Source organism: Schistocerca gregaria, chromosome 9 (genome assembly GCF_023897955.1).
Source record: "Schistocerca gregaria isolate iqSchGreg1 chromosome 9, iqSchGreg1.2, whole genome shotgun sequence".
NCBI lineage: Eukaryota > Metazoa > Arthropoda > Insecta > Orthoptera > Acrididae > Schistocerca > Schistocerca gregaria.
Genome location: NC_064928.1, coordinates 117,884,491 through 117,911,661, shown reverse-complemented (window position 1 = coordinate 117,911,661; position 27,171 = coordinate 117,884,491). Strand labels below are relative to the sequence as shown.

Genomic DNA, 27,171 nt, shown 5'->3' with positions numbered 1-27,171 from the left:
GAATTGTGAATTTTATATTTTTATGTATCTTGTTGATATTATGTAGTTTTTCAATTATTGTTTGTGGTTCATCTATTAAGCAAAGGAGGTCATCCATATACCTGAACCAATATAATACGTTGTATTCTTTTGCTACTAGTTTTGTGAAAATATTCTGTTCAATGTCGTTTACATAAATATTTGCTAAGGCTTCTGAAACTGGAGACCCCATTCGTAATCCATCTTCTTGTATATAAAATTCATTATTGAATTGGAAGTAATTTTGTTCAGTCACGAGTTTTATTAGTGTGCATATTTCCTAAATCTGTTCATCAGGGAGTTGACTATAAGATTTCAGGTTATTATCTGTAATTTCTATTGTTACTGGTACTGGTATGTTGGAATACGTGTTTTCTATATCAACACTCCTTTCATTTCCTTCAGGTCCAATACTGTCCAATATAATAATAGAACCCAACATCTTTACACTCACTCTTCTACGAACCTCTCCACAGAATATTGAAACGAAAAGTCAAATCAGCTGTCACCAAAGTTTTCAACCACTCGCTAACAGCTAGTACAACCCCCCCCCCCCCAAAAAAAAACCTCATGGGCTCTATCCCCCCCCTCTCTCTCTCTCTCACTTATACTCACACACGGTACAAACATCATAAATAGAAGTTAGTCTCAAACATATACTTCGTTAGCTTGGCAACAAATAGGTAAACATGATAAAGAAGATGAAACACGTAATGGAGTCGAATATTTACGTTGTGAAAAACAGTGTATGACGAAATAGTTGTATCGAGTGGCAAAAGAAGAATATTCCACCACAAAAAAGAGTGAGAAGCATGGTGAACAGTGTATGGAAGACGAGAACAAAAGATGTGATTATATGGCAGTGATAAAAGTGGTAGTGTGACCTCCAGACCAGATGGGAGGAAACACATACGAGCAAAACGTTAGTAATTACATTTTTTACAGGAAAATCGCGAAATGAATTGTTTAATAATCTAAAACTAACAAAATTGTATCGCTATACATCCCACTAGTGCCTTATAACAGGAGAAGGCGAAACGCGTATAGGATAAATAAAGTAACTAGCAGCAGGAAAAGGCAGTTTTATCTACAAAACAAGTATTTAGAAAAAAGTTGTTTTGTACATTTTTGACACGGTATTTGTATTTTCGAAAGTACCACTCTTCACAATGTTACGATGATTTGAAACTGTGTCTCAGCCCGAAAATAGACATGCAGTGTATAAAAAACGTGAAATAAGCAACTTTGACTGGTTCTCCGTTCCACTGATTAACTGAAGTCGCTGACGCCAGCTATTCCAGCAAGATGGAACTTCATGAATGCTAAGCGACGCTTGTTGTGGTGTAAAGAGCGGCGTCGCTGGGAGGTGGGTGACTGGAAACGTGTGATCTGGAGCGATGAATCACGCTGTGCCCTGTCGTGTGTAAGGGATCGCGTTTGGCGAAAGCCTGGAGATGGCTACCTGCCCACTTGCGTAGTGCCTCGCGTTAACCAGGGAGCAGGTGCTGATACGTGACGGAGGTGTCTCGCGTGGTTTAAGTGTGGACCCGCCTTCCGCTTAACAAAATACTAAATGCGGAAGGGCATGAACACATTTTACAGTCACTTGCACTGTGTGCGGCGGACAAACAGTTCGGCGACGATGAGCGCTAACGTCAGCATGACTGCAATTATACACTCCTGGAAATTGAAATAAGAACACCGTGAATTCATTGTCCCGGGAAGGGGAAACTTTATTGACACATTCCTGGGGTCAGATACATCACATGATCACACTGACAGAACCACAGGCACATAGACACAGGCAACAGAGCATGCACAATGTCGGCACTAGTACAGTGTATATCCACCATTAGTAGCAATGCAGGCTGCTATTCTCCCATGGAGACGATCGTAGAGATGCTGGACGTAGTCCTGTGGAACGGCTTGCCATCCCATTTCCACCTGGCGCCTCAGTTGGACCAGCGTTCGTGCTGGACGTGCAGACCGCGTGAGACGACGCTTCATCCAGTCCCAAACATGCTCAATGGGGGACAGATCCGGAGATCTTGCTGGCCAGGGTAGTTGACTTACACCTTCTAGAGCACGTTGGGTGGCACGGGATACATGCGGACTTGCATTGTCCTGTTGGAACAGCAAGTTCCCTTGCCGGTCTAGGAATGGTAGAACGATGGGTTCGATGACGGTTTGGATGTACCGTGCACTATTCAGTGTCCCCTCGACGATCACCAGAGGTGTACGGCCAGTGTAGCAGATCGCACCCCACACCATGATGCCGGGTGTTGGCCCTGTGTGCCTCGGTCGTATGCAGTCCTGATTGTGGCGCTCACCTCCACGGCGCCAAACACGCATACGACCATCATTGGCACCAAGGCAGAAGCGACTCTCATCGCTGAAGACGACACGTCTCCATTCGTCCCTCCATTCACGCCTGTCGCGACACCACTGGAGGCGGGCTGCACGATGTTGGGGCGTGAGCGGAAGACGGCCTAACGGTGTGCGGGACCGTAGCCCAGCTTCATGGAGACGGTTGCGAATGGTCCTCGCCGATACCCCAGGAGCAACAGTGTCCCTAATTTACTGGGAAGTGGCGGTGCGGTCCCCTACGGCACTGCGTAGGATCCTACGGTCTTGGCGTGCATCCGTGCGTCGCTGCGGTCCGGTCCCAGGTCGACGGGCACGTGCACCTTCCGCCGACCACTGGCGACAACATCGATGTACTGTGGAGACCTCACGCCCCACGTGTTGAGCAATTCGGCGGTACGTCCACCCGGCCTCACGCATGCCCACTATACGCCCTCGCTCAAAGTCCGTCAACTGCACATACGGTTCACGTCCACGCTGTCGCGGCATGCTACCAGTGTTACAGACTGCGATGGAGCTCCGTATGCCACGGCAAACTGGCTGACACTGACGGCGGCGGTGCACAAATGCTGCGCAGCTAGCGCCATTCGACGGCCAACACCGCGGTTCCTCGTGTGTCCGCTGTGCCGTTCGTGTGATCATTGCTTGTACAGCCCTCTCGCAGTGTCCGGAGCAAGTATGGTGGGTCTGACACACCGGTGTCAATGTGTTCTTTTTTCCATTTCCAGGAGTGTATCAACACTTATATATATATATTTTTTAAAGTATCACAGTCCACTCAGCGGTAAAGCAGCGTTCGTTAGGCAATGGTCCTGGAGACAAAGTTGCTGTTTGTTGTTGTGGTCTTCAGTCCAGAGACTCGTTTCATGCATCTCTCCATGCTACTCTATCCTGTGCAAGCCTCTTCATCTCCGAATAATTACTGGAACCTACATAGTTCTGAACCTGCGTAGTATATTCATCTCTTGGTCTCCCTCTACGATTTTTACTCTCAACGGTTCCTTCTATTAGTAAAGTGCTGATCGCTTCATGTCTCAGAACGTGTCCTACCGACCAGTCCCTTCTTCTAGTCAGGTCGTGCCACGAAAGTTCTCTTCTCCCCAATTCTATTCAGTGCCTCCTCATTAGTTGCGTGATCTACCCATCTAATATTCAGAATTCTTCTGTAGCACCACATTTCGAAAGCTTCTGTTCTCTTCTTGTGTAAACTAGTTATCGTCCACGTTTCACTTCTGTACATAGCAATTCCACACAAATACTTACAGATAAGACATCCTGACACTTAAATCTACACTCGATGTACACAAATTTCTCTTCTTCAGAAACGCTTTCCTTGTCATTGTCAACCTACATTTTATATCTACCCTACTTCAATAGTCATCAGTTAGTTTGCTTCCCAAATAGCAAAACTCGTTTACTACTTTAAGTGTCTTATTTCCTAATCACTCCATTATCATCGTTTTGCTTTTGTTGATGTTCATCTTATTTCCTCCTTTCAGGATAGTGTTCGTTCCGTTCAGCTGCTCATCCAGGTCCTTCGCTGTCTCTGACAGAATTACAGTGTCATCGGCAAACCACAAAGTTTCTATCTCTTCTCCGAGGATTTTAATTCCTACTACAAATTTTTCTTTTGTTTCCTTTACTGCTAGTTCAATATACAGAGTGAATAATATTGGGGATAGGCTACAGCCCTGTCTCACTCCTTTATCAGCCACGACTTTCCTTTCGTGCCCCTCGACTCTTATAACTGCCATCTGGTGACTGTACAAATTGTAAACAGGCTTTCGCTCCCTGTTTTTACACCTGCCACCCTCAGAATTTTAAAGAGACTATTCCAGTCAACACTGTCAAAAACTTTCTCTAAGTCTACAAATGTTAGATATGTAGGTTTGCCTTTCCTTAACCAATACATTTCGCGAAATGGACTTGCCCGCCCAGACTCCAGCCCAGAACCTAATGGGTCACCTTTGGGAAGAGTAAGAACGTTTAATTCGTCCCAGAGTCCAACATCCTGCTTCCTCTGTTCTCGCGTCTTGGGGAATAATTAGCAGCCATTACTGCACAGACATTCAGACATTTCGCTGAAAGTATCCATATCCGCTGTTATAAAGGCGAACGTTGAACATACCCCATATTAATATCCACTTATATGAGTCGACGAGAGCAAGAATCATGGCACAGAAGCATATCCATCCAAGTTGCTGACAAGAGTAGCACACAGAAGAATGGAAAAGAAACCCGAGGATTTGTTAGATGATGATCAGTTTGGCTTTAGGAAACGTAAAGGTTCCAGAGGGGCAATTCTGACGATGTGGTTGATAATGGAAGGAAAAATCGAGAAAAATTAAAACACGGTGGTAGGATTTGTCGACCGGGAAAAAGCGTTCGACAATGTGAAGTGGAGCGATATGTTCGAAATTCTGAGAAAGATAGGGATAAGCTATAGAGCGTGACCGGTAATATTCAATGTACAAGAACCAAAAGCGGACAATAGGAGTTGAAGACCAGGAGCGAAGTGCATGCTTTAAAAAGGGTGTAAGACAGGGACGTAGTCTTTCGCCGCTGTCCAATCAGTCCGTCGAAGACGCAATGACGAAAACAAATTGTTCAGGAGTGGAATTAAAATTCAAGGTCAAAGTATATCATTGTTAAGATGCGCTGGCCACATTGCTGTCCTCAGTGAAAAAGAATTACAATCTAATGGTCTAATGACTATAGACTAGCAGGCACGGATCTGGTGACTGGGGTAGGAGGAGGAGGGGTAAGGGGGTATATTCCCCCGGCGGCAATTTCATGGGGCACCAAATTCATATTTTTGAAGAAAAGAAAAGTTTTTTCACAAAGCGCCTAGCATCTACCGTACGTTGGTCTATCGAATGATCATATGATTTTGAAACGTAATACTGTTGGTTTTTGAACATTTTTGAACACATTCTCTCAAAAGTTTTCTGGGTGTGGTACCGCGTCATAATGTACACAACTACTGCTGCTGGAGAAAAAACAACGTTACGGCCTCGGTTGCAGCGGCCGTCTTCTGGGTCTTGACCAGTAGACCTTGAAGAACGCATCTGCATCTACATCTACATCCATACTCTGCAAGCCACCTGACAGTGTGTGGCGGAGGGTACCCTGAGTACCTCTATCGGTTCTCCCTTCTATTCCAGTCTCGTATTGTTCGTGGAAAGAAGGATTGTCGGTATGCTTCTGTGTGGGCTCTAATCTCTCTGATTTTATCCTCATGGTCTCTTCGCGAGATATACGTAGGAGGGAGCAATATACTGCTTGACTCTTCGGTGAAGGTATGTTCTCGAAACTTTAACAAAAGCCCGTACCGAGCTATGGAGCGTCGCCGCTGCAGAGTCTTCCACTGGAGTTTATCTATCATCTCCGTAACGCTTTCGCGATTACTAAATGATCCTGTAACGAAGCACGCTGCTCTCCGTTTGATCTTCTCTACCTCTTATATCAACCCTGTCTGGTACGGATCCCACACTGCTGAGCAGTATTCAAGCAGTGGGCGAACAAGTGTTCTGTAACCTACTTCCTTTGTTTTCTGATTGCATCTCCTTAGGATTCTTCCAATGAATCTCAGTCTAGCATCTGCTTTACTGACGATCAACTTTATATTATCATTCCATTTTAAATCACTCCTAATGCGTACTCCCAGACAATTTATGGAATTAACTGCTTCCAGTTGCTGGCCTTCTATTCTGTAGCTAAATGATAAGGGATCTATCTTTCTATGTATTCGCATCACATTACACTTGGCTGCATTGAGATTCAATTGCCATTCCCTGCACCATGCGTCAATTCGCTGCAGATCCTCCTGCATTTCAGTACAATTTTCCATTGTTACAACCTCTCGACACACCACAGAATCATCTGCAAAAAGCCTCAGTGAACCTCCGATGTCATCCACGAGGTCATTTATGTATATTGTGAATAGCAACGGTCCTATGACACTCCCCTGCGGCACACCTGAAATCACTCTTACTTCGGAGGACTTCTCTCCATTGAGAATGACCTGCTGCGTTCTGTTATCTAGGAACTCCTCAATCGAAACACACAATTGATCTGATAGTCCATATGCTCTTACTTTGTTCATTAAACGACTGTGTGGAACTGTATCGAACGCCTTGTGGAAGTCAAGAAACACGGCATCTACCTGGGAACCCGTGTCTATGGCCCTCTGAGTCCCGTGGATGAATAGCGCGAGCTGGGTTTCACACGACCGTCTTTTTTGAAACCCATGCTCATTCCTACAGAGTAGATTTCTAGTCTCCAGAAAAGACATTACACTCGAACATAATACGTGTTCCAAAATTCCTACAACTGATCGACGTTAGAGATATAGGTCTATAGTTCTGCACATCTGTTCGACGTCCCTTCTTGAAAAAGGGGTTGACCTTTGCCCTTTTCCAATCTTTTGGAACGCTACGCTCTTCTTGAGACCTACGGTACACCGCTGCAAGAGGGGGGGGGGGGGCAAGTTCCTTCGCGTAGTCTGTGTAAAATCGAACTGGTATCCCATCAGGTCCAGCGGCCTTTCCTCTTTTGAGCGATTTTAATTGTTTCTCTATCCCTCTGTCGTCTATTTCGATATCTACCATTTTGTCATCTGTGCGACAATCTAGAGAAGGAACTACAGTGCAGTCTTCCTCTGTGGAACAGCTTTGGAAATGACATTTAGTATTTCGGCCTTTGGTCTGTCATCCTCTGTTTCAGTACCATTTTGGTCACAGAGTGTCTGGACATTTTGTTTTGATTCACCTACCGCTTTGACATAATACCAAAATTTCTTAGGATTCTCTGCCAAGTCAGTCCATAGAACTTTACTTTCGAATTCATTGAACGCCTCTCGCATAGCCCTCCTCACACTACATTTCGCTTCGCGTAATTTTTGTTTGTCTGCAAAGCTTTGGCTATGTTTATGTTTGCTGTGAAGTTCCCTTTGCTTCTGCAGCAGTTTTCTAACTCGGTTGTTGTACCAAAATGGCTCTTTTCCATCTCTTACGATCTTGCTTGGCACATACTCATCTAACGCATATTGTACGATAGTTTTGAACTTTGTCCACTGATCCTCAACACTATCTGTACTTGGAGACAAAACTTTTGTGTTGAGCCGTCAGGTACTCTGTAATCTGCTTTTTGTCGCTTTTCCTAAAGAGTAAAATCTTCCTACCTTTTTTAATATTTCTATTTACAGCTGAAATCATCGATGCCGTAACCGCTTTATGATCGCTGATTCTCTGTTCTGCGTTAGCTGTTTCAAATAGTTCGGGTCTGTTTGTCACCAGAAGGTCTAATATGTTATCGCCATGAGTCGGTTCTCTGTTTAACTGCTCAAGGCAGTTTTCAGATAAAGCACTTAAAAAAATTTCACTAGATTCTTTGTCCCTGCCATCCTGTATGAACGTTGATATGCAATCGTGACCGAAACGTTCTTTTTTCTCCACCAGCAGCAGTTGTGTACATTATGACGCGGTACAACACTCAGAAAACTTTTATGTCGACTGACTCTGGCCGCGGAAGCCTACGCACTTAAATTGTAAGTTGATGTGCGATTGATGAGCGTGATTACAGTCATTAGCGAGATACATAGATTCAGACTACCACAGTGAAAATAAACGACTAACAGCAATGACAGGTAAGAAAGATTACGAATATCTTCTCGGTGTATCCAAGAAAGTGAAATTTTGACAGAAAATTTTGATCAGATGGTTACACTACTAATGGCGAGCTGAAAAGCCCTTGGTTAGCAGCCGCTTAATTGTATTCTCGGAATAGCGCGGAAAACGCGTTGTTCGAATACGTAATAACGTCTACGTGAATAGTTAGGGAATTAGTGACGACATGATGGTTTGTTAGAACGAGGAAAGAGAGGACACGGGGACATTACACAAATTACGTGAAAGAATATGACGATTGCAAATGTATATAAAAATTTTTTACTACTAGCATTTTTCGATCTCATGCTTGAGAAACTGTAGCATATGAATGAAATGTAAAACTTTTTCCTTACCTAAAACTTCTTGCATCTAGTATCCTTAACAAGCATTTGATATTGAAATTTGGTGAATTATATTCTGTCGTGTTACTTTTGTGAATGAGGTAGATAAAAATGACAATTTGTGCCAAAACAGTTTCGCTTATTTGGCATGTTTTAGAATCGCTGCAATATTAGAAAGGCCTATTTCGTTTTATCTAGCAGACAGTGACAAAATAAACGTAATCAAATGAAGAAATCACACCAGTCTTGGGTACTATTCGTTTCAATAGCTTTTTCAGTATTATACAATGACATTCTGATTTTTTTCATATAGTAAAACGTTTGACGAACTTTGATGAGATAGTAGATTCTTTCACAGAAAAGAAAGCACTCCGTGTAAAGCTGCAGCACGATTAGATAGAAAAAAAGAAGGATTCCAGAAATGCGTACTGTCCCACTTTCCCCTTGTGTTTACAGCTCCCCCCCCCCTTCCCCCTTCCGGCACACGTGTGCTGTGGCCGTCCTATATAATGGGCTCCTGCCAGCATTAGTTCTGTGCACGCGTCAGCTGCTCCACGTATTGCGTAAGTTTCTGTCTAGGCGGCGAGCGAGTGAGTCCCAGGTAAGTGGTGGCGATGGCTTGGAAGCTGCTTGCCAAGTGACCATCTCCCCAGCTTGTCGCACTTCTTTGCCGCGCCAGTGTACAAACCCGCCATTGCCTGGGTATTCGTTTTGTCGTTTTTCTGTTACATACTGGAAATGAAACTGGCCAGTTGTGAGTAGGCCTCGCGCTGTGAGTGTTCTGTACAAATTTCGTTGTGTATAAAGACAGTTCATCCATCCCGATGACCGAGAATATGGAGAATTTTTGGCCTGTTACCGACACTGATACTGGCCACGTATCAGTCCCGAGAATTCCAAGACTTTCGAGAATATTTGAATTTTAAGTCTGCTCGACTATGAAAGTAACATTATTACGTATTTTACTAAAGGCGCTTGCAAATCCGTGTATTGCTTTGCTTATTGTGAGTCGCGAAAGAAGATGAGAACATCATCAACATAAGGTTTGTAGTATACCATACATGCGGTAATTTCAGGGCGACCTTTGAAGAATTTTTTTTTCCATATTGTTCACGAAAATATCTGACAGTGTGCCTACTACAGGAATCGCGTTTGAAGGTACATGTGGTTTTGAAAAGTAAAGAAGATGTAGTTTAGTATAGTTTCTATTAACACGAAAATTCCTTTAATTTCGCCAGGTGGAAATGTCTTTCCTTTAATGACTGCTACAGTTTCGTGCGTAGGATTAATACACATGTTTGGTATGCCAAGCTTAGCGAACGTCGCATTAGTAGGCTTTCATGTATGTCTAATCTCTTCCGCAATTTTGTAACTGTTTTTTACAGAGCAATTGTTTCGAAAGGTATCTACATCTACATCTACATCTACATCCATACTCCGCAAGCCACCTGACGGTGTGTGGCGGAGGGTACCCTGAGTACCTCTATCGGTTCTCCCTTATATTCCAGTCTCGTATTGTACGTGGAAAGAAGGATTGTCGGTATACTTCTGTGTGGGCTCTAATCTCTCTGATTTTATCCTCATGGTCTCTTCGCGAGATATACGTAGGAGGGAGCAATATACTGCTTGACTCTTCGGTGAAGGTATGTTCTAGAAACTTTAACAAAAGCCCGTACCGAGCTACTGAGCGTCTCTCCTGCAGAGTCTTCCACTGGGGTTTATCTATCATCTCCGTAACGCTTTCGCGATTACTAAATGATCCTGTAACGAAGCGCGCTGCTCTCCGTTGGATCTTCTCTATCTCTTCTATCAACCCTATCTGGTGCGGATCCCACACTGCTGAGCAGTATTCAAGCAGTGGGCGAACACGCGTACTGTAACCTACTTCCTTTGTTGTCGGATTGCATTTCCTTAGGATTCTTCCAACGAATCTCAGTCTGGCATCTGCTTTACCGACGATCAACTTTATATGATCATTGCCTTTTAAATCACTCCTGATGCGTGCTCCCAGATAATTTATGGAATTAACTGCTTCCAGTTGCTGACCTGCTATTTTGGAGCGAAATGATAAGGGACCTATCTTTCTATGTATTCGCATCACATTATACTTGTCTACATTGAGATTCAATTACCATTCCGTGCACCATGCGTCAATTCGCTGCAGATCCTCCTACATTTCAGTACAATTTTCTATTGTTTTAACCTCTCGATAGACCACAGCATCATCTGCAAATAGCCTCAGTGAACTTCCGATATCATCCACCAGGTCATTTATGTATATTGTGAATAGCAACGGTCCTATGACACTCCCCTGCGGCACATCTGAAATCACTCTTACTTCGGAAGACTTCTCTCCATTGAGAATGACGTGCTGCGTTCTGTTATCTAGGAACTCTTCTATCCAATCACACAATTGATCTGAAAGAACGTATGCTCTTACTTTGTTCATTAAACGACTGTGGGGAACTGTATCAAACGCCCTGTGAAAGTCAAGAAACACGGCATCTACCTGTGAACCCGTGTCTAAGGCCCTCTGAGTCTCGTGGACGAATAGCGCGAGCTGGGTTTCACACGATCATCTTTTTCGAAACCCATGCTGATTCCTACAGAGTAGATTTCTAGTCTCCAGAAAAGACATTATACTCGAACATAATACGTGTTCCAAAATTCTACAACTGATCGACGTTAGAGATACAGGTCTATAGTTCTGCACATCTGTTCGACGTCCCTTGGAACGCTTCGCTCTTCTAGAGACCTACGGTACACCGCTGCAAGAAGGGGGGCAAGTTCCTTCGCGTACTCTGTGTAAAATCGAACTGGTATCCCATCAGGACCAGCGGCCTTTCCTCTTTTGAGCGATTTTAATTGTTTCTCTATCCCTCTGTGTCTATTTCGATATCTACCATTTTGTCAACTGTGCGACAATCTAGAGAAGGAAGCACAGTGCAGTCTTCCTCTGTATGACAACCTCTTATAAGGAACCTCTCGAGTGGGGTGCTGCAAGTTCAGTATTTCGGAAAGTTCGTTCTAAAGTGTTGTGCTACTAATTACGAGAGAAACGTATTAGCTGCTAATGACTCACCATGTGAATTAGGAGGGCGACAGAAAATCAGTGTCTGGGAGGTGCAGAGATCAACCTGACGAAATGGACATTGTTGACATTCAAGAAATATTCGGAACAAACTATTAACTTGCCCCATAAACACCAAATGGAAAACGGCGCTTCACAGTGATCACAAAGGTTCGCACCCTCAACGTCTGAGGTGAACTCGTTGGCAGTTAGTGCAGGATGTCGAGCTGGATATTCACTGCTAATTACTGCTTACAGAATCACATTGCTGTAATGGGGTGATGAGAAATGATGTAATGTGACGGCATGCAACTAAATGCGAAACAGAGTATCGTCGAGTTTTTCGTGAAACTATGCTTTAAGGCGTAACTGCAGATAGTGTGATAATATGAATTATAGGCACGGAAAAAACAAACATCCAGAGGCGGAATTTGTTCAGTGGTTCCAGGTGATATGAACTGCAATGTCGCACTCTTTTTTGGGAGGGATCGCTTGCTCTATAGGGGTATGACTTTTATGTGGAGACCAGTAATCAAGAAAGTTATTTTGACCGGGTATTGGCCAAAAGCAGTGCTCATCCCATGGCTGTAGTTCTCGTATGACCGTTTTCCCACTGTTGCTTGCTGTCACCTAAATACTCCCTACTACCCTACTGGATGGTCACACACGCGAGGAAGAATCGCAGGGGGCAGAGCACCTCCAACTTCTCGCAGCATTACAAGTAAGTTTGCAGTCAATTATCCATGCATTTTAACAGTCGCTATATCTGTGTACGAATGTGTTAAAGCATTGATCTTACTTGATCTTGATACAAATCTCTTTGGTACCTCTGATTTCCAGGATTTCTTTCGTATGCATTTCCTCTTCAAACCCGATTTGTCGGAGTTGAAAACAAATTATTTACTGAACGATGGTATAACTTTGTTTATCTCATCTGCCAAATTTCGGACGGTTCTGCAGTTTGCTGTGCATCGTGAAGTTGACTCTTTGAGAGTTCTTTATCTAACGTCTACCAATTCTGTAGCACTGTTTGAAGTTATGCAACCATCCACTGCTTTCCTTGAAATCACTGTAATCTATATCGCGCTCAATTTGATGTGCGTAATGTAGATGGTCACTAGCATTTACACTATGTGATCAAAAGTATCCGGACACCTGGCTGAAAGTGACCTACAAGTTCTTGGTTCCCTCCGTTGGTAATGCTGGAATTCAATATGGTGTTGGCCCACCCTTAGCCTTGATGACAGCTTTCACTCTCGCCGGCATACGTTCAATTATGTGCTGGAAGGTTTCTTGGGGATTGGCAGCTCGTTCTTGACGGAGTGCTGCACTGAGGAGAGCTATCGATGTCGGTCGGTGAGGACTGGCACGGAGTCGGCGTTCCAAAACATCCCGAAGGAGTTCTATAGGATTCAGGTCAGGAATCTGTGCAGAACATAACTGGGATGTTATTGTCGTGTAACCACTCCGCCACATGCCGTGCATTATGAACAGGTGTTCTATCGTGCTGAAAGATGCATTCGCCTTCCCGAATTGCTCTTCAACAGTGGGAAGCAAGAAGGTGCTTAAAACATCAGTTTAGGCCTGTGCTGTGACAGTGCCACGCAAAACAACAAGGTATGCAAGCCCCTCCGTGAGAAACACGACCACATCATAACACCACCGCCTCCGAATTTTACTGTTGTCACTACACACGCAGGTAGATGGCGTTCACCGGGTATCCGCCATACCCACACACTACCAACGGATCGCCACATTGTGTACCGTGATTCGTTACTCCACACAACGTTTTTCCACCATTCAGTCGTTCATTGTTTACGCTCCTTGCACCAAGCGAGGCATGGTTCGGCATTTACCTGCGTGATGTGTGGCTTATGAGCAGCCGCTCGACCATGAAATTCATGTTTTTTTCTCACCTCCCCCCTAACTGTCATAGTACTTGCACTGGATCCTGATGCAGTTTGTAATTCCTGTGTGATGGTCTGGATAGATGTCTACCTATTACACATTACGACCCTTTTCAATTGTCGGCGATCTATGTCAGTCAACAGACGAGGTCGGCCTGTATGTTTTTTGTGCTGTACGTGTCCCTTCACGTTTCCACTTCACTATCACATCGGGAACAGTGGACCTAGGGATCTTTGCGAGTGTAGAAATCTCGCGTACCGACGTATGACAAAAGTGACTCTCAATCACCGGACCACGTTCGACGTTCGTGAGACCCGCGGAGAGCCCCGTTCCGTTCTCTCACGATGGCTACTGAGGTAGCTGGTATGGATTACCTGGCAGTAGGTGACGCCAAAATGCACCTAATATGAAAAACGTATGTTTTTGGGGGTGTTCGGATACTTTTGATCACATAGTGTATATTCTGTAAATTGCATCGAGGATACTTCAAACGCGCGGACACTCGTTTTTGTTACAAGTGCGCCTTGTCTACTGTTAAATGTCAGTAGTTTTCCTTACGCGCTACACGATCATATTGCTGTGGACTTATTCGAAATGTGATCATAAACGCTTTCTTACTATGCTGAGGGTAATCTTCCGTGCTGACAACTGTGCTGACTACACGCTGCTTGGGCAACGATTGTCGTCTACTACGTTGCACCGGAGACGGGAGTCGTGGCTCGCTGCCTCACAAGGGGATGGACTAAATGGCTCGACAACTGTTTCAGTATCTCTTTCACTTGTTAAGCACATATCGTCATCATGTACGTTGTCCGCAGAGTCTAGCGTATAGGACACCTCATCTTGCAGAAACGCTAATATTTCATCTGCCACTTCTTACTCACTCTCCGAAATTCCTTGGGTACCTTTCTGACCGAATGTCAACTTTGGCAACTGTCGTTGCAGATATAATGCAATGTGTTTTTATTTATCATCGCCTTTGCTGTGCTTTGTCAACACCTCTCGCACAGTAGCACAGTAGCAGTTCAGCTACTCTCCGTAGCCTAAGGGTGTGTTCTCCACCGGACACCTCGGGTCCCGCCCACTGTTGCCATTGGCAGCCAATGTTGTGGTTGCCTGGTAGACAATATATGGGGCGTCGAATGCCGTAAACATCATCGGCCTTTTGCGACCGCACACTCAAGTGGTTCCTTGTTGGTAGTAGATTATTGATCCTTTTCTGCATGACGTAACTAGGTTTACTTATAACGTTAACTGTTTGTCTGGCGGCATTGTTTTTGTGCGTTCTAATCTACAGATGTGGAGATGGTGTTTTGGGACTCATTATTTTGAAACTGTCTTTATCTTTCTTACCGCTGAATAGAAACCAGATACTGTCTACAGCTTTCCCGAGTTTATATGCTGGCTTATTACTAATTTCCATAATATTTTCCGAAAATAATTTGCTAAACGTGTCAGTATAATCGCCGTATGTATATGTACACAGGGTGCTCCAGTTCGGATAGGACCGTTTGTATGAAATTCCTAACTTCAATGCCATCACGTGGCGATTTATGGCACTACGACCGTTGAAATTTAATAAAGAGCTGTGTAGAAAGCCGAAGTGCTAACACAGCTGCAGCATGCATCCTGGTCGCTACATGTAAACAGTGCGTGTCTGGCGCTCGTTGGAAAATGGCAGTGCATTGTGAGGCCACATCAACATCATGAGTCTTCCAGCACTTTTGGGTGAGAATTCGTCGAATTTAACCGAAATACCGAGAGGCAGGTTCCCGGTAGCTCCTCCATGACGACATCCCAGCCCACAAAGCGAAAACAGTGCCCGAGTTTATGGCCAGCATACGGATCGCTGTCCTGAATCACATGCCGTAATCGCTGCATTTGGCCCCAGACGACTTCTGGTTGTTTCACAAATTCAAGTTGGCAACGAAAGCACTCTGCTATGAAGCAGTTAAGTACATTCAAGAAAACTGTACTGCAGTACCAAACGCAAATCCTAAAAAGGACTACAGCGACTGTTTCAAAAAACTTTTAAAAATATTTCAGCTGTGGTTTGGACCAGGGGGAGGCTGTTTTGAATAAATACAGTGATTTTGTGAACATAATCCATGACTCTGATCAATGTATTTACCTTAATAATGATAATATATTTAGCAGTTCATGACATCCGTTCTTACAAATATACTGTTTCTGATGGACAAACCTCCAGATTACCCATTCTCAAAAGTGCGCCTTCTCACTTCCCCCACATCCACCACTGCTGGCGACTCGCCTCCAACTGCGCAACGCTACCCGCTGTTCACATCCAGCTGCCCAACACTACACTCGCGAGTATTACAACAATGCCAACCAGCCACAGACTGCACACAGCACAGCCAGTGATTTTTCATACAGAGGTGGTGTTACAAATAAAAAAAACCTAAACAGCCTACTTACAGGCCCGAAATTTATAGATTAAAAACTGTCTTGATCACAACTTTTCATTTTTATTCGAGTAACCGGTTTCCATTCTATTTAAGAATCCACACGGCAACCCTCGATGTATCTTTGCGAGTAGCGTCTCCCTGTTGATTTAACAAACTTTGGTGCATCTTCGCAGAATAGACGTAAGAGGGCAGCATAGTTTTAGCTGATCTTAAACAAAGTAACTTTTATAGCTTATGTTTTATGACTAATAATCATTTATAATGATGTTACGATGTAATTTAGCTATAACGCACTTTTTAATCTACTTCTTGTGCTTACCTAATCATAGACGTATTTCTGATTGGCTGGCAGTGATGTCACACTCAGGACGGTGGATGCGACCACTGTATTTAATAACCGTTCCCTCCTTGTTCGATTAGCAGTTATTCCAGCGTCGAGGTTCGCCGCAACTTGCACCAGGGAGTCCACCCACCGTTCTGTGTATATTTATTTATTAGTTCTACGTTTTGTTGTATATACTTACTATTATAACGATCCCTCTATCCGGTAATATGTTTTTTTCAGAGTCTGGTTCTTATATAGAATCGAAATCGGTCACTCCAATATAAATAAAAATTTGAGATCAGAACTGTTTTTAATTTTTAAATTTAAATTTTAAAGATCGCTGATAATGTTTCCAAAAATTTTATGTAACGACCAAGATACTCGCCTTCTCCGCTTTGGCGGTCAATGCATTATGCTGTTACAGTTTACGGTTAATGTCGTGGCATACTGCAAGCTCAAAGGAGTTAGCTCGACTGAACCTACAGTTGCGCAATCAGCGCCCTGCGTACATGGGGAGACTACGAGTAGTAATGTCTCATTTGTCAGAGTCTTCTCGGTCAGTGTGTTTCCCAAAAAGCGACCATCATCATTATCGCTCTAATGACTCCCAGTTCTTCTCTGTTAGGCTTGTACGTCATCCTTAGCGCGTCACTTTGTTCTCCTCAGAGCATCGTGGTCCGTTGTGCCACCAAGTGGTATTATGTGACGTTGGGCAGCGCTCTTAATGTTTTGGTTCACTGGTGTACGCAGATGTAAATGTAACGAAATACACGGGAAGGGGGGGGGGGGGGTTGTCATAATGTCTCGATCCATTTATAACAAATAACACATGCATTTACATAATAAATAATTCAAAGAGATTTCTGTGATAATATGAGACTCTACCCTTTTCTTCAGGTAATTCCTTTACAATCTAATTAAGGAGAATCCATACGATAGAAGAATATATGACTGCTGTTAGTATGTGATTATGAAGTTTGTCTTATATGGAGGTACAGCTAATGATTATCCAAAGAAGTCCAATAGCATCAACGCGTCAGTTAAGCAACGAGTTAGACGTATCAAAATCAGCTGTTTTGGAAGTTTTACACTTTACGCTGAAGAAAAGAGTGTAGCACGTTCAGGCGATTCAGAAATTAGACCACGAAAAGCACGCATCTCGCAAAGCTGCCTCTTAAGATCTGATAGAAGCTGTACTCAAAGGACACCTCATGGAGCGCGTTTTGTTTACTCATAAGGCCACGTTGGACATCTGTGGAAAAGTTAATAAACGTGACCGTCGCGTGTGGGGTACGGAGCCACCTACGCTGCCATTGAACGGAACTAGCCAGAAGTGAGAGTACGACTGCTGCTCACGAACATTACGAACTCTGTGAACTCTTCATTTTTTGCGCAAGAGACAGGAACCAATTAACCTCGAAATGCAGGAAACACAGCCTGAACGAGGACGCATCGATGGCAATATCGTGTTCCAACACGATGGAGCAACCCCTCACTTTACGCTCACAGCAACAGTGTACTGCTACCCAAATCGAAGATTCGCCAACAGTTGACAGGCAGCGATTCAGTAAGACGGTGCCCATGGCCTTCACATGATTTGACAGCCATACAGTTCTTCGCTTGAATGTACGCAGAGTCAATGGCCTACACGACAAAGCTAAGAGACCTGAGGATCTAAGAGCTGAAATCCAGGATGCGGTGTCGCCTGTTTCACAAGACATGCTACAGAATGTATTCATTTCCGTCCTTCAGTGATGGAAGCAATGCTTTAAAATGAAAGCAAGTCATGCAGAAGCGCTCTGAAAATTTATAAATAGACTGGCAGGAAACATACACTCCTGGAAACTGAAATAAGAACACCGTGAATTCATTGTCCCAGGAAGGGGAAACTTTATTGACACATTCCTGGGGTCAGATACATCACATGATCACACTGACAGAACCACAGGCACATAGACACAGGCAACAGAGCATGCACAATGTCGGCACTAGTACAGTGTATATCCACCTTTCGCAGCAATGCAGGCTGCTATTCTCACATGGAGACGATCGTAGAGATGCTGGATGTAGTCTTGTGGAACGGCTTGCCATGCCATTTCCACCTGGCGCCTCAGTTCGACCAGCGTTCGTGCTGGACGTCCAGACTGCGTGAGACGACGCTTCATCCAGTCCCAAACATGCTCAATGGGGGACAGATCCGGAGATCTTGCTGGCCAGGGTAGTTGACTTACACCTTCTAGAGCACGTTGGGTGGCACGGGATACATGCGGACGTGCATTTTCCTGTTGGAACAGCAAGTTCCCTTGCCGGTCTAGGAATGGTAGAACGATGGGTTCGATGACGGTTTCGATGTACCGTGCACTATTCAGTGTCCCCTCGACGATCACCAGATGTGTACGGCCAGTGTAGGAGATCGCTCCCCACACAATGATGCCGGGTGTTGGCCCTGTGTGCCTCGGTCGTATGCAGTCCTGATTGTGGCGCTCACCTGGACGGCGCCAAACACGCATACGACCATCATTGGCACCAAGGCAGAAGCGACTCTCATCGCTGAAGACGACACGTCTCCATTCGGCCCTCCATTCACGCCTGTCGCGACACCACTGGAGGCGGGCTGCACGATGTTGGGGCGTGAGCGGAAGACGGCCTAACGGTGTGCGGGACCGTAGCCCAGCTTCATGGAGACGGTTGCGAATGGTCCTCGCCGATACCCCAGGAGCAACAGTGTCCCTAATTTGCTGGGAAGTGGCGGCGCGGTCCCCTACGGCACTGCGTAGGATCCTACGGTCTTGGCGTGCATCCGTGCGTTGCTGCGGTCCGGTCCCAGGTCGACGGGCACGTGCACCTTCCGCCGACCACTAGCGACAACATCGATGTACTGTGGAGACCTCACGCCCCACGTATTGAGCAATTCGGCGGTATGTCCACCCGGCCTCCCGCATGCCTACTATACGCCCTCGCTCAAAGTCCGTCAACTGCACATACGGTTCACGTCCACGCTGTCGCGGCATGCTACCAGTGTTAAAGACTGCGATGGAGCTCCGTATGCCACGGCAAACTGGCTGACACTGACGGCGGCGGTGCACAAATGCTGCGCAGCTAGCGCCATTCGACGGCCAACACCGTGGTTCCTGGTGTGTCCGCTGTGCCGTGCGTGTGATCATTGCTTGTACAGCCCTCTCGCAGTGTCCGGAGCAAGTATGGTGGGTCTGACACACCGGTGTCAATGTGTTCTTTTTGCCATTTCCAGGAGTGTAGATGCACATCATAAATAAGCCTGAACTACGGTAGCTTTCCTAGTAGCGTCGGTTAGTTAAGATCGTAACCGCGTTACTTGTATGTTAGGTGTGTCACGTACCTGTCCAGGCGTTACCTAGTTTCGATAGCTTTGTTTGCACATGCAATCAGTGTTTTACTACATAGCCTTATCAGCCGGAAGTAGTGAACTGTCTAGAAACTGAGTGAGGATACCTAAAGGGCTGCTTAAGTTACGGCACAGTTTTGTTCTAGATAGTTATCCTCTTGTCTGTTATTTAAAAATAAATAACATTTATAACAAAATTGAAAATGTCATTCTATAATTCAGGTTTTATTAAAATTATTAATTTGTAATGGGAAACAGGGGTGGTGTAGTAAAAAATACAAAATACATATTTATCATACAGCGCTACCGAACACAAATTTCTCAAAAGAAAGGAAAAATTTAAAAAGGCAAAAGGAAAACATAACAAGCAATCGTTGAATGCATCGTTTAGCTTATATAAAATACACTGATCAGCTAGGACTTTGTGGTCACAGATGTGCTACCGATATAAACCAGTCTAGTCGATGGCAGCGTTGCCTGGTGACGAATGACTGCTAGCGAGACACATAAACAATGCACGTAGTGTCAGCTCCATCCGAGAGCAGAAAGAACAAGACGCGCGATCGCTCTGAGTTTGACGGTGGGCAGATTGTGATGGCCTGGAGGCTCGGCACAACCATTTCGGAAACTCGTCGGGTGTTCGAGGAGTGCTGTGGTGAGTGTCCTCAACAGGCGGCGTAATCAAGGAGAAATCACGTCCAGAAGTCGTGGGGTTGGGCGGCCACCCGTCATCATAGATGTGGGACGTCGTAAGCTGGCCAGCTGATAAAACAGGACAGGCGCCGAACTGTAGCGGGCAAAATACAAGTGTGTCCGAACACACAATGCATCAAACACTCCTGACGACGGGCCCCCGCAGCCGACGATCCACCCATGAGCCAATGTTAACACGACGCCATTCGGCAACTACGACTGAAATGGGCACGTGACCACCAGCACTGCCACTGCCCATTGGCACCATGGTGAAGCGGTGCTTTGTCTGGTGAATCCTGATATGTTCTTCATACCGATGGGAGGGCGCGAATCTGTCGTCTTCCAGGGGAACAGTTTCTTAACGCCTGTACTGCGGCATGGGTACAAGCTGGCTGCAGGTCCATTATCTCTGCAGAACATTCACGTGGGCATCGGTGAGTCCTGTGGAGGTCGTGCAAGGCACAATGACGGCCAAGAAGTATCGTACAGTGGTTGCAGACCACATACACCCTTTGATGAAGATCATGTGTCCCAATGGCAGTGGCATTTTACAAGAAGATAATGCCCCATGTCCTAGGCCACGAGTGTGATGCAGTGGTTCGAGGAACACAGTAACGAGTTTCAGTTGATGTGCTGGCTCCCCCAACTCGACAAATCAGAACCCGATCGAACACTTCTGGGATGTGATTGAACGTGGCGTCAGAGCTCATCATCCCCCTCCCCATAATTTCCGAAAATTAGGTGACTTTTGTGTGTGTGTGTGTGTGTGTGTGTGTGTGTGTGTGTGTGTGTGTGTGTGTGTGTTTGTGTGTAGATGTGGTTCCAACTCCCAGCAGCGACCTACCAAGGCCTCATTTCTTCCACGCCACGACACGTCGCCGATGTTTCACAGACCAACTATTAGGTAGGTGGTCATGATGCTCTGGCTGAGCAGTGTATGTTTCTGTTATTCATATATAACCTTCCCACTTGTCAATAATAACAGGAGACACTTGCCTTGATTGTCATGAAGAACGTTTTACTGATACAAAATAACAACAGTAATTATAAAGATTTTTTATGGTTGTTGGTATAAACTGTACTTGCATGAAAAGTTATTATTTAGGTTACGTAAAAGTACATAGTTTTCATTATTATATAATTTTTATTACTTACTAACAAAGCCAGCAATGCTTCGCAATTGCTAACTATGTATGGGAATTGGGTATACGCCATAGTCTTCTTCTGCCCCCCCCCCTCTCTCTCTATCCCTCTGGTCTTGCCCCCTCCCTATTTCCCTCTTGTCCTCCTCCCTCCTATTTCTGTTTCACCTTCCCCCCCCCCCCCTGCCTGTACTTCTCTTATCCCACACTCTCTCTAATGCATCTCCTCATTCCTCATATCTCTGTCCATGTTCTCCTTCCCCTTCTTTATATCCCTTTCCTTTTCCCTTCTCTGTTTACAATGGTTGACGCTGTGCCTTGTCTCCCGGCAGTTAGTCGAGAAGGGATTCACCCAACCGAATCTTTTCTTCAAATCGTGTAAACTGAAACAAAACAATTTCTGTAACATCATGAATTTCTTGAAATGGAATTCAAAATTCCGGAGTCGTAACGTATCGCGCTTCAGATATTCATATTTCATTTGCCTCCAAATGCTGTCTACACTCTTCGTCAGTCTTGATGACTCGGCAACCATGTAGCTGGCTTGCGCTACGCGTATGGCGCCCGATATTCCGACGTCTCACTGGCGGGATTTTTTCCACAGAAATAAACCGCGAACTGAAATCAATTCAGTGTTTGCAACACCACATCACCAAGAAGCCACATCAGTTCAACCTTTGCAACACACCAAAGATATCACCCCCGACAGTGCATTGCAATATCGCTTTCACTCGTATTGTTTGTGACAAACTATCAATTTTCATTTGTTATTGTTATGGAAACTTGTGACACCAGAACAGTCAAACAGACAGTCACACTTCTTTGACTGAGATTTTCATATAAAAATAACATTCAATTTTCCGACTTTTCCGGTGGATTTTGCAAAAATTTTCTTTCATACAAATCTTGTCACGATAATTACAACGCAACATAAACAACAACAACAACAACTACAACTACAAAATCAGCCGCATCGGTCGAGCCGTTTGATACGTGGTACTTACTGCAACCTGGTGGATGATATCGGAAGTTCTCTGAGGCTTTTTGCAGATGATGCTGTGGTCTATAGAGAGGTTAAAACAATGGAAAATTGTACTGAAATGCAGGAGGATCTGCAGCGAATTGACGCATGGTGCACGGAATGGCAATTGAATCTCAATGTAGACAAGTGTAATGTGATGCGAATACATAGAAAGATAGGTCCCTTATCATTTAGCTACAAAATAGCAGGTCAGCAACTGGAAGCAGTTAATTCCATAAATTATCTGGGATTACGCAATAGGAGTGATTTAAAATGGTATGATCATATGAAGTTGATCGTCGGTAAAGCAGATGCCAAACTGAGATTCATTGAAAGAATCCTAAGGAAATGCAATCCGACAACAAAGGAAGTAGGTTACAGTACGCGTGTTCGCCCACTGCTTGAATACTGCTCAGCAGTGTGGGATCCGCACCAGATAGGGTTGATAGAAGAGATAGAGAAGATCCAACGGAGAGCAGCCCGCTTAGTTACAGGATCATTCAGTAATCGCGAAAGCGTTACGGAGATGATAGATAAACTCCAGTGGAAGACTCTGCAGGAGAGACGCTCAGTAGCTCGGTATGGGCTTTTGTTAAAGTTTCTAGAACATACCTTCACCGAAGAGTCAAGCAGTATATTGCTCCCTCCTACGTATATCTCGCGAAGAGACCATGAGGATAAAATCAGAGAGATTAGAGCCCACACAGAAGCATACCGACAATCCTTCTTTCCACGTACAATACGAGACTGGAATAGAAGGGAGAACCGATAGAGGTACTCAGGGTACCCTCCGCCACACACCGTCAGGTGGCTTGCGGAGTATGGATGTAGATGTAGAATTAAGGAAAACGTGGGAGGGAGGACTCACCAATATAACTTTCTTTTCACAACCTGTTTATTTAACAATACAGGGTGGTCCATTGATCGTGACTGGACAAAATATCTCACGAATCAAGCGTAAAAGGAAATAACTACAAATAACGAAAGTTGTCTAGCTTGAAGAGGGAAACCAGACGGCGCTATGATTGGCCCGCTACGTGGCGCTGTCATAGGTCAGACGGATATCAACTGCGTTTTTTTATATAGGAACCCCCATTTTTTATTACATATTCGCGTAGTACGTAAAGAAATATGAACAGATTAGCAGACAATATGACAATGATAAGACTTACTTCAAAGCAACCAACTTCTTAATTTCAATCGGCAACCAAAGTGCGAATGGATCCCAACCCGTCCCTTTTGACAATTGACTAAAGCCTTAGTGACAGTTCAAAAATGGTTCAAATGGCTCTGAGCTCTAAGGGACTTAGCTGCTGAGACCATCAGTCCCCTTAGAACTGCTTAAACCTAACCTGACATCACACACATCCATGCCCGAGACAGTATTCGAACCTGCGACCGTAGCGGTCGCGCAGTTCCAGACTGTAGCGCCTAGAACCGCTCGGCCAAACAGGCCTGCCTAAGTCACCGTTTTATCGCCTTTTTATATATTGTTTGTTCTCTCACCATTGTTTGTTTAACTTTTCTCTTGGCTGTAGAGCAGCGTATTACGCAGCTGGCAGCCTGGCTCCCCAGGTGGGGGGAATCGAAAATCAAAAAAGGGAAAAAAAACACTGTCTGAGGACACAACCCTCATGGATATTGGCAATGGGGTCGCCAGAGGGATAGTCGGTACTACACCTGAGCCAGTGGCGCCAGAAAGAACAGTCCACTAACTCAATGGCGCCACGACTCACCGTTCCCAAGTGAAGTTCCTTCCTACATCGGAACTTGATTTTTAGTTATGTAAACAAAATACAATTTATATGTTGTAAGGATACAAAATACACAATAGTTATGTGCAAAACAAACAAACAACAAAAGAAGACATGGGCACCTAGTTCATCTGTCACACATTGATTTTTGTTTCTTCCCATAGCTGTACTACCGGTAATCCTGCTATTAACTACCTCATTTATGTGCTGCACCAAAACTACCGAACCGCGGAACTGTATACATGCGTATTACACAAGTGGATCGATTATTTTTTAGAAACTGGTCGTGCTTCTACGACCACCATCTAATACGGCAAAGCAACAGCGACGGTGCATTCGACTGAGGGTCAGCCGATCTTGTGACGCAACAATGTTACCCGGAAGGCATTGTAACAGGGACACGTCAGGCAGGCACGTGTCCGAAAGCTGGCCGTGTTTGCATCTGCTGGAGAAACTTGCCAGACCAGTTTGTCGAGTCTGTCGCGTCCGTGGGTTCCAAACCTCTTACAAGTGAATCGCAGAGGATACTTCGCACTGTACCACGTATTCACCTCCTGCTTTGCGTACGGAGCGCGAAAAGAATGGCAACTGTCATCTGCTTACTGTGTAGACAGTCAGAAACTTGCCTTCGTAGTCCGTGGAGGAAGGATTTGTTTAGGGTTGTATTACACTCTTACGGCGTATTACTCACTTAGTATTGGTTCAAATGGTTCCCATGGCTCTGAGCGCTATGGGACTAAACATCTGAGGTCATCAGTCCCCTAGAACATAGAACTACTTAAACCTAACTAACCTAAGGACGTCACACACATCCATGCCCGAGGCAGGATTCGAACCTGCGACCGCAGAGGTCACACGGCTCCAGACTGTAGCACCTAGAACCGCTCGGCCACTCCGGCCGGCAGTATTGGTTCTTGCAACATTTTAAGTACGCTTCCTCTGCATAATTTGTGTCTTCTCTTACACGGTACATAAATATAGAAACATAACTAAATAGAATTTCGCACATATATTAATTTAATAAATAAAAAAATTGTAGGTCAAAGATAAAGTAGTGGAAAAGTTATGTTGGTAACACTACAATACACAAACCACAACACATACTTAGAAGTACAAAAACAAACAGAATACAGTGGTGCACATAAAAGTTTTTTGTGAGAAACATAAGAAATGCTTAGTTTTGCAGTACAACAAAATATTTGACCAAATCTATCAGTGTCTAAAGCAGGAAAAAAACAATGTGCTAGAAGGCGGCATTTCCGATGTAAGCGAGAAATCAACCGAAACTCACCGTAAGTACAAATGAAAGTCAAAATATAAATAACTTAATTACAGATCATTGGTGATGCTTTACTCAATAAAGATTACAGAGTACCTGACGGCTCAACACAAAAGTTTTGTCTCAAGTACAGATAGTGTTGAGGATCAGTGGACAAAGTTCAAAATCATCGTACAATATGCGTTAGATGAGTATGTGCCAAGCAAGATCGTACGAGATGGAAAAGAGCCATTTTGGTACAACAACCGAGTTAGAAAACTGCTGCAGAAGCAAAGGGAACTTCACAGCAAAAATAAACATAGCCAAAGCTTTGCAGACAAACAAAAATTACGCGAAGCGAAATGTAGTGTGAGGAGGGCTATGCGAGAGGCGTTCAATGAATTCGAAAGTAAAGTTCTATGGACTGACTTGGCAGAGAATCCTAAGAAATTTTGGTATTATGTCAAAGCGGTAGGTGAATCAAAACAAAATGTCCAGACACTCTGTGACCAAAATGGTACTGAAACAGAGGATAACAGACTAAAGGCCGAAATACTAAATGTCTTTTTCCAAAGCTGTTTCACAGAGGAAGAATGCACTGTAGTTCCTTCTCTAGATTGTCGCACAGATGACAAAATGGTAGATATCGAAATAGACGACAGAGGGATAGAGAAACAATTAAAATCGCTCAAAAGAGGAAAGGCCGCTGGACCTGATGGGATACCAGTTCGATTTTACACAGACTACGCGAAGGAACTTGCCCCCCCCCCCCCCCTTCTTGCAGCGGTGTACCGTAGGTCTCAAGAAGAGCGTAGCGTTCCAAAGGATTGGAAAAGGGCAAAGGTCAACCCCTTTTTCAATAAGGAACGTCGAACAGATGTGGAGAACTATAGACCTATATCTCTAACGTCGATCAGTTGTAGGAATTTTGGAACACGTATTATGTTCGAGTAGAGTATAATGTCTTTTCTGGAGACTAGAAATCTACTCTGTAGGAATGAGCATGGGTTTCGAAAAAGACGGTCGTGTGAAACCCAGCTCGCGCTAATCGTCCAAGAGGCCATAGACACGGGTTCCCAGGTAGATGCCGTGTTTCTTGACTTCCACAAGCCGTTCGATACAGTTCCCCAAGGGCCATAGACACGGGTTCCCAGGTAGATGCCGTGTTTCTTGACTTCCACAAGGCGTTCGATACAGTTCCCCACAGTCGTTTAATGAACAAAGTAAGAGCATATGGACTATCAGACCAATTATGTGATTGGATTGAAGAGTTCCTAGATAACAGAACGCAACATGTCATTCTCAATGGAGAGAAGTCTTCCGAAGTAAGAGTGATTTCAGGTGTGCCGCAGGGGAGTGTCATAGGACCGTTGCTGTTCAGAATATACATAAATGACCTTGCGGAAGTTTACTGAGGCTTTTTGTGGATGATGTTGTGGTATATCGATAGGTTGTAACAATGGAAGATTGTACTGAAATGCAGGGGATCTGCAGCGAATTGACGCATGGTGCAGGGAATGGCAATTGAAAATGTAGACAAGTGTAATGTGCTGCAAATACATAAAAAGAAAGATCCCTTATCATTTAGCTACAATACAGCAGGAAAGCAACTGGAAGCAGTCAATTCCATAAATTATTTGGGACTACGCATTAGGAGTGATTTAAAATGGAATGATATAAAGTTGATCGTCGGTAAAGCAGATGCCAGACTGAGATTCATTGGAAGAATCCTAAGGAAATGCAATCCGAAAACAAAGGAAGTAGGTTACAGTACGCTTGTTCGCCCACTGCTTGAATACTGCTCAGCAGTGTTGGATT

The 27,171-nt window shown here is 44.5% G+C and overlaps 1 protein-coding gene across 4 annotated transcripts in view; it reads left to right on the top strand.

Annotated features, from left to right (window-relative positions):
* The first annotated feature begins 8,900 nt into the window (after positions 1-8,900).
* LOC126291889 (cytochrome P450 4C1-like) overlaps positions 8,901-27,171 on the top strand; it is a 139,353-nt gene continuing 121,082 nt past the window's right edge. The window contains exon 1 of one of the 4 annotated variants that reach the window (XM_049985614.1): positions 8,901-8,955. The gene's annotated coding sequence lies outside the window, so the exon portion shown is untranslated. Of the gene's footprint in view, positions 8,994-27,171 lie in introns of all 4 variants that reach the window. The other 3 variants (XM_049985613.1, XM_049985617.1, XM_049985616.1) reach the window with 3 other exon arrangements.